This window comes from Alnus glutinosa, chromosome 2, assembly GCF_958979055.1.
Source record: "Alnus glutinosa chromosome 2, dhAlnGlut1.1, whole genome shotgun sequence".
Classification (NCBI taxonomy): Eukaryota; Viridiplantae; Streptophyta; class Magnoliopsida; order Fagales; family Betulaceae; genus Alnus; species Alnus glutinosa.
The window spans coordinates 21,196,855-21,203,929 of record NC_084887.1 but is presented as its reverse complement, the minus strand read 5'-3'; positions in this window follow the sequence as shown (position 1 = coordinate 21,203,929).

The following is a 7,075-nucleotide window of genomic DNA, read 5'->3' as shown; positions in this document are numbered from 1 at the left end:
AGCAAAAAAGGGTACGTAGGACTTTGATTGTATTACTATTATGTGTATTTTCAATAACTATTCAATTAATTTTATGTCTCGTTTAAGTGTGTCAATATATGATTAAATATTATGAAATATATGTTCACTGTGTAGGAGGCCTGTGAACATATGAAGCGGATGCGAGAGCAGAACGACCTCTCCCATTGCTTGGGATCAAAGAGCTATGCTAGGTTCAAGCACGATGAGGTATATATATATATGTTATCATATTTGTATATAATTGTTTTTAAAAAATAATGTTCTTGTTTTTTATTTATTTTGAAAAAAATTTCATCTTCATTTTTCATTTGGATGTCAACAGGCAACAACTTCTGGCACTCCTCCCACTCACACAGAATCATTTGTCAAGACGCACATGAGGTGGGGCGGGAGTCACCCGAACGAGCGTACACAGGTCCTATGCGTATGCTACTGATCTTATCGTTTAATATTTCTAAGTTATGCGTCTGATAACTTATTTATTGACTACATATATATTATATATTGACAACATACAGGAGATGATGACACAAAATATACCGAATGACCCTGTTGCTACGCAGAGCGTTTCAGAGGACACAATGCGTTGGACACCAAATGACGCATACGAACAGGCACTTGGGAAGCCTGAATACGTGGGGAGGGTTTGGCAAGTTGGGCCGAACATTACTCCTGGACGGGGGACGTCCTATTCCTACTGCACCCGTTCACAGGCAGATCCATCACAGTGTACATCTCGGAGCTGCTCTGTACACGAGGGTAGGCTTGCCACATTAGAGATACTGCTACGGGCTAAGACCGATAGGAAAGACACATTATAGCAGCGTATGAGGCACTTCGAGTCCATTCTTGCCTCCATGGGGGCACTACATACGAGCCCGGTTGCTTAACACTCTCCATACACACAACAGAGGTAGTACGTCGTCTGTAGGTAGTGCCTCTGCAGGTATGATTACTGATAAGTCTTGAATTATTCGATTCAAAACCCCTTAATTTACGTTATACCTACTTTGTGTTGTATATATAACGTTTTGTTGTAGTTTTGTGTTATGTCTTATTTTCAGGTCTTAGTTGAAATCTAGTTCAAAACACTTGAATTAGACCTGAAAATACATCAAGGACAATTTGGTCATTTCCAGAGTTCAAGGTTGATCCTGGAAAGATATAAATCGTCTAAGGCAATTCGATCGATCGATTATTTGTACAGCCAATAATTTGATCGATCGACTTTCAGTCAAACCAGCTTCGATCAATAGGAAGTTGATCAATCGATTCTTAAAGCATCATAAAATCAATCGATCGAAGTTAGATCGATCAATATTATATTCGATCGTTCGACTTCGCGTCTTACAAAAGGTCCAAATATTTTCAAATCTTTGTGCGATCCAAATCAAAAGTTGACTTTTTTGGACAGAAATGGACACTGACCAACTTTGAATACTTGGCTAGAATTAATTCTTGTAGACCTTTTGTAAATCTAATTTTCTATAAATATGAGGATTAGGATTTAGGTTTAAGGATGCACTTTTTGGGGGTTTCGATTTTTTCAGGTGTATCACTATAATTTCTTGTGTTTTTAGTTTCCTTTAATGCACGTTTTCTAGGCCAAAATCCAGAGAGCAACTTCCTTTGTTAATTTTCAAGTTTTAGCTTAGGTTTTCAATTCCTTTTTCATGTTCTTTGTTATCCGAATTTTCTAAATTAATATAGTTGTTTTGTTCTTCAATTTTCTAGCTTGTTCTTTACTATTTTCATTAGATTAATGCTTAGATTTCATTTTAATATGTCTAGCTAAACTCTTCCTTAGGGTTTTGATTAAATTTTTTCCAAAAACCATGATTTGTTATGCTATACTAAAAGGTTTTGTCTTTAATATTGCAATCCATTTATTCATGAAAAAGAGTTATGCTTGTCTATGAGTTTTCTTAGATTCGTGAATAAAATCAACGTTTTCGAAAGAGAACGATATCTTGTGCAATGGTTCTATTTGACATGATGTATGTTCACTAATTAGAGTTACCTTATAGGGTATGCTAGGGAACACCAGTCGTTTCACACCTTTGGTAACCTAAAACGTTTTTCAATTGTAGTGTAACTTTTATGTGAAATAGATCGGTGTGAAACTAGATACCTTATCATTGTGGCCTAATTAGGGTTTTCATGTATTGTGTAGGCTTATTAAGATGTTTTATAGAGTAGTAAGCTATGGAGCATTAATCACCCCACACCTTTTGTAGTGTAAACGCTTTTCAATTATAAATTAATCTTTAAGTGGAGTTGTTTAATGTGAAACTAGGTGCTTTATCATTACGTCTTAATGAAAAGTGTTTTCATGCTGAGGTTGCCGTAATGGTTGACGCCCATTTCGCACTCATATCATGCATGTTAGGAAGATCCATATAGACTTTAAGCATTTCATTAGTTTAGGATTTGATGCGATCATTACCCTAAGTTTCTTTTAAGTTTGTTCATTTTTTTTTAATTATTTTTTATTATTTTTTTATCACTTACTTGTTGTAACTTCAATTCTATAATCTTTACTTTCGTTGTTATTTTTAAAAGTTAGATTAAATACGCTATTTGAATATCCCGTTACGCAAAACAACCTCCTAATCCTTGTGGTTCGATAACCCTTATTATAGTACAATTAATTCATACTATTGCGAGTGGTAAAACTTATAAATTTAAAATCCACGTAGTCGAGTCGACTACCAATTACAATTGTGTAAATTGCTTATTTTTCCTCAATGCTATGGACTTGATATGCATATAGATTAATTTTTCAATCCTTTTATTATTTGCAGGTAATGAGATGACAATTGGACCGCTGTCGCCCCAGGGTTCGGTCTTTCTCCTTGGACGGCAGTATTCGTCGTCACTGTTGGGCTAGCACTTTCCTGCTGGGACACCCTCACCTACTACACCGTCCCTTGCCCATCAATCGCCCGTTGGCGAGTCGATGCTTGGTACGGGAAATTGTGATTCCCAAAAACTCCGCCGTGAAGATTTGTAGAGTTTTTGTTGTGCAATTTTGTACATAAACAATAACATTTATTTATATATAATTTATTATTGTTTTGATTCATATCTATTGCAATATTGTTCAAATTTTTATTTATTGTAAATTATGAAATATTTTGGAGAAAAATAAATTATTTTTTTCAAAAAAAAAAAAAGGAAAAAAATTTGCCAATTTTTGCCACATGGCATATTCCATGTGGCCACGTGGTTTCCAGACCATGTGGTTGACTATGGCCACATGGATTTGGACTAGGTCGCCACAGTCAGCCTTGTGGTCATAATCCACGTGGCTGCATGTGGCCACGTGGATTAATTCCAAGTGTCTGGCAGTGGCAACGTGGTGCAAATTCACGTTGCCGAAGTATCATCCACGTGGCCACTATGCCACGTGGTTTCTGGCCACGTCGCTGACACGTCAGTGATGTGGATATTCCATGTCGTCCACATGTCGCGACGTGGCCAGTAAGCCACTGGCCTAGTGGCTATGTGGACAGCGTGGCCACGTTGCAAAATGTACATTTCGCAATACCCTGATCTGCCACGCCGCACCCATGTTGCGGCTGATACATGGCTAGCAATTCGCCACGTGGATGACCCCCATCCATGTGGCGAACTACAAGTGGCAAAAAAAAAAAAAAATTTGTAGTGAGAGTTGAAAGCTAATAGTGGGAGTATTGAAAACCATAAAAATTGAGATCTACAAACAATGGAAGAGGAAAGGATCAGAACTTCTGGAGGTCACTCTTTTATTACATGAATGCTAGATTCTCATAGATTACGGCAGTCTAAGTGAAATCAAAGAAGTACTGTAAAAGACACACAAAAAGGATTTGTTTCTTATATATATATATATGCATGCACAGACTGTATATGTGCATAAGTTTCATTAATCCTGTATATGTCTTTCTCGAATATGTTTTGTTAGCGAAACTCATTGGTTTTTGTGTAACTCACTCTAATCCATTTTGATGAGTATATTTAATGTAATAGATCTATAATTAATGCTAGATTATAGGTTTTTTGTTTTTTTTTTTGGATGAATAGATTAATGTTACCATAACAATTGTAAGATTTTGCACATAGGGATTTTTATTGATATGACTTAGATGAGTACAATGATCAACTCATATACACATATAGGATCTACGTAGTGTAATAAGAGAAAACGATAACGAAACAATTCAACTTTTAAAATTCGACGCTTCACAAATGATCTTACCTTACTAAATCCGGGAGAATCATACCCAGAGGCGGAACCACGTGTTTTAGTGGGGGACGAATGTCTTCCCCCAAAAGTTTTAAAATCTTTCCTAAAAGATATACTTTTTATATATTTGTCCCTTCAAAAGAATGATTTGTCCCCCTTAAAAATTTTCTTTCAAATTTACCCCCTCTTTCAACCTAGAAAACCGAAAATGCCCTCATTTATTTAGTTCGTCTAGACTTGAGACTCCAATTGGCTTCTTAGAAAACCAAAAATACCCTCTTATTATTATTTTTTTTTTATAAGTACGAAATAAAAAACTAAACAGACCTAAGGAATTAAAAAAGAAGAAAGAAAAGCCTTTCCAAAACAGGGAGGAGAAGGCTCAACAATAAAAGGGGAAGAGATGGGAATGCAGCCAGAGTGGAGTCTGGTTGCAGCCCAAGATGCCACATAATGGGCACAGAAGTTTGCACTTCGGTTAATGTGACTAGCTGACCAGCTAGTAGAAGATGGGATAATAGATCGGATGTGGGAGATCATAAAAGTAATGTGCCAGTCCGGGTTAACAGTAGAATTCTAAAGTGCCCTAGAAACAGTTAGAGAGTCCCCTTCCAAGATAAAGGAAGTAATATTCAGAGAAATGGCTAAATGAGCAGCCAAAAGAGCCGCACGAGCCTCCCCATAAAGAGCAGAGCACGGAGGGCTAATAATAGAGCTGCAACCAATGACTGATCCAGAGAAGTTTCTGACTACAGCAGCTTGGGCAGAAAAAGTTGGTCTTATAGCTGTATCATAGTTCACCTTGTAGAAAGGAAGGCAAGGTTTTTGCCATATCTCAGGTGATCGAATCAGAGACGAAGACCATGCAGAGTGATGCTCCAAAACAAGCCTGTTAATAGTAGCTGAGATAGTAAGAGCATTGGGAATAACTTTATCATGATGAGCCTTGTTCCTGGAAAACCAGAGTTGATCACAAGCTACCGCAGCAAAAATCTGAAACATATGAGATGCAGTGTGGGGAATACCAATTGTTGCTGGATTCAGAATAATAAGAAGCCAATCTGTCATATTATAAACAGGCAAAGCAAGACTATCCAAAGGCCAAAAAGATTGGCGCCAAACCACACGAGCTATCGGACAAGAGAAAAAAAGATGGAGAGTAGAATCAAGGGGAAAGGAGCAAAGTGAATAGGATGTATCAGGATGAGAGGACTGGATAGTTTGGGAAATGCGAAATTTGGTAGGAATTATATTCCAAACCATTTTCCACAAGAATAATTTTAATCTATGAGTAAGGTTCAGTTCCATAAAGCTTTCCAATGAGATTGGGAAAGAGGAGAAGGGGAGGCCGGGCCTGAGGAAGAGATAAGGTGATGGACTGATTTTGTGGTAAAAGATCCAGAGGCATAGGGAGTCCAAAGAACCGAATCATGTAGAGGGGAGGGAACAATTTTCAAAATTTCAATAATGGTTGAAGGTTTAAAAAGAAAAAATAGCAGTGTGGAATTCCAATTGGAAGAGGAGGGGAGAAGAAGATCAGAAATAGACAACGGATAAGAGGAAGGCAAATAAGGCAAGCGAGGATCATGGAGAAAGGAAGGAAGAGTAGGAATCCAGGGGGAAGTCCAAATAGATAAAGAAGAAGTCTTGCTAGGTAAATAACAAGCACCTTTAGCGATGAGGGGAACAATTGTTTTGATTCCATTCCAAATCGAAGAACCTGAGGTAAGAGGGGAAGAAAGGAGATTACCATATTTGATGTACTTCTTCTGGAAAAGAGAGACCCAGGAGCTGGGGTGGTTTGTGAGCAGATTTCAACCAAGCTTCGAAATGAGAGACAAATTAACATCTCGCATAAGACGAAAACCCAATCCACCTTGATCTTTTGGTAAACATAAAGAACGCCAAGATTTTAGAGACAGATTGCGAGATTTATCCTTGGGGAAACCCCACCAAAAATTCTTGAAAGCTTTGTCCAGGGTGCGACAAAAACCCTCAGGGAGGAGAAAAGAACTCATAGCATAGGATGGAATGGAAGATGCAACCACTTTAACCAGAACAGTTTTACCAGCCTGAGACAAAGTTTTTGAGCACCAACCTTCAATTTTCCCTTGAACCTTATCCAAAATATCCGAAAAAGCTGCTGATTTAAAGTGACCAATAAGAAGAAGGAGACCCAGATGTCTAGCAGAAACAGGAGTCCGGGCATATGGGATAATAGCCTGTATAGCAGAAATAGTGGCTGGAGCTGTATTTTTGCTGAACAAAATATGAGATTTCTGAATATTAACAGTTTGTCCCGACCAGAGACCATATTTATCCAAACAAGATTTTATCAAAGATGCTTCACTAGAAGTAGCCGTGGTGAAAATTACCAGATCATCAGCAAAAAGAAGATGATTTAACGGAGCACAGGATCTGGCAATCTTAAAACCACGCAGATTGCTGTAAAGGAGCCGGGAGATAACCTCAGAGCCAATGATAAAAAGAAAAGAGGAAAGAGGATCACCTTGTCGAAGACCCCGAGAAGGGGAGAAAAGACCAAATGGGCTTCCGTTCAGGAGAACTGAGAAGGAAGTTGTAGAAATACAAATACGGATCCAGTTAATCCAAGTAGGGTGAAAGCCAAGCTTCTGTAGAATAGCTAGTAAGAAGTTCCATTCCATTTTATCGAAAGCCTTTTCCATATCAATATTAACAGCCATGAGTCCACCCCTTCCTCTCTTAGATTTAAGAGTATGTAGCATTTCATGTGCTAAAATAGAATTATCCTGAATGAGGCGATTGGGAACAAAGGCAGTCTGCAAAGGAGAGATAAACTTAGCC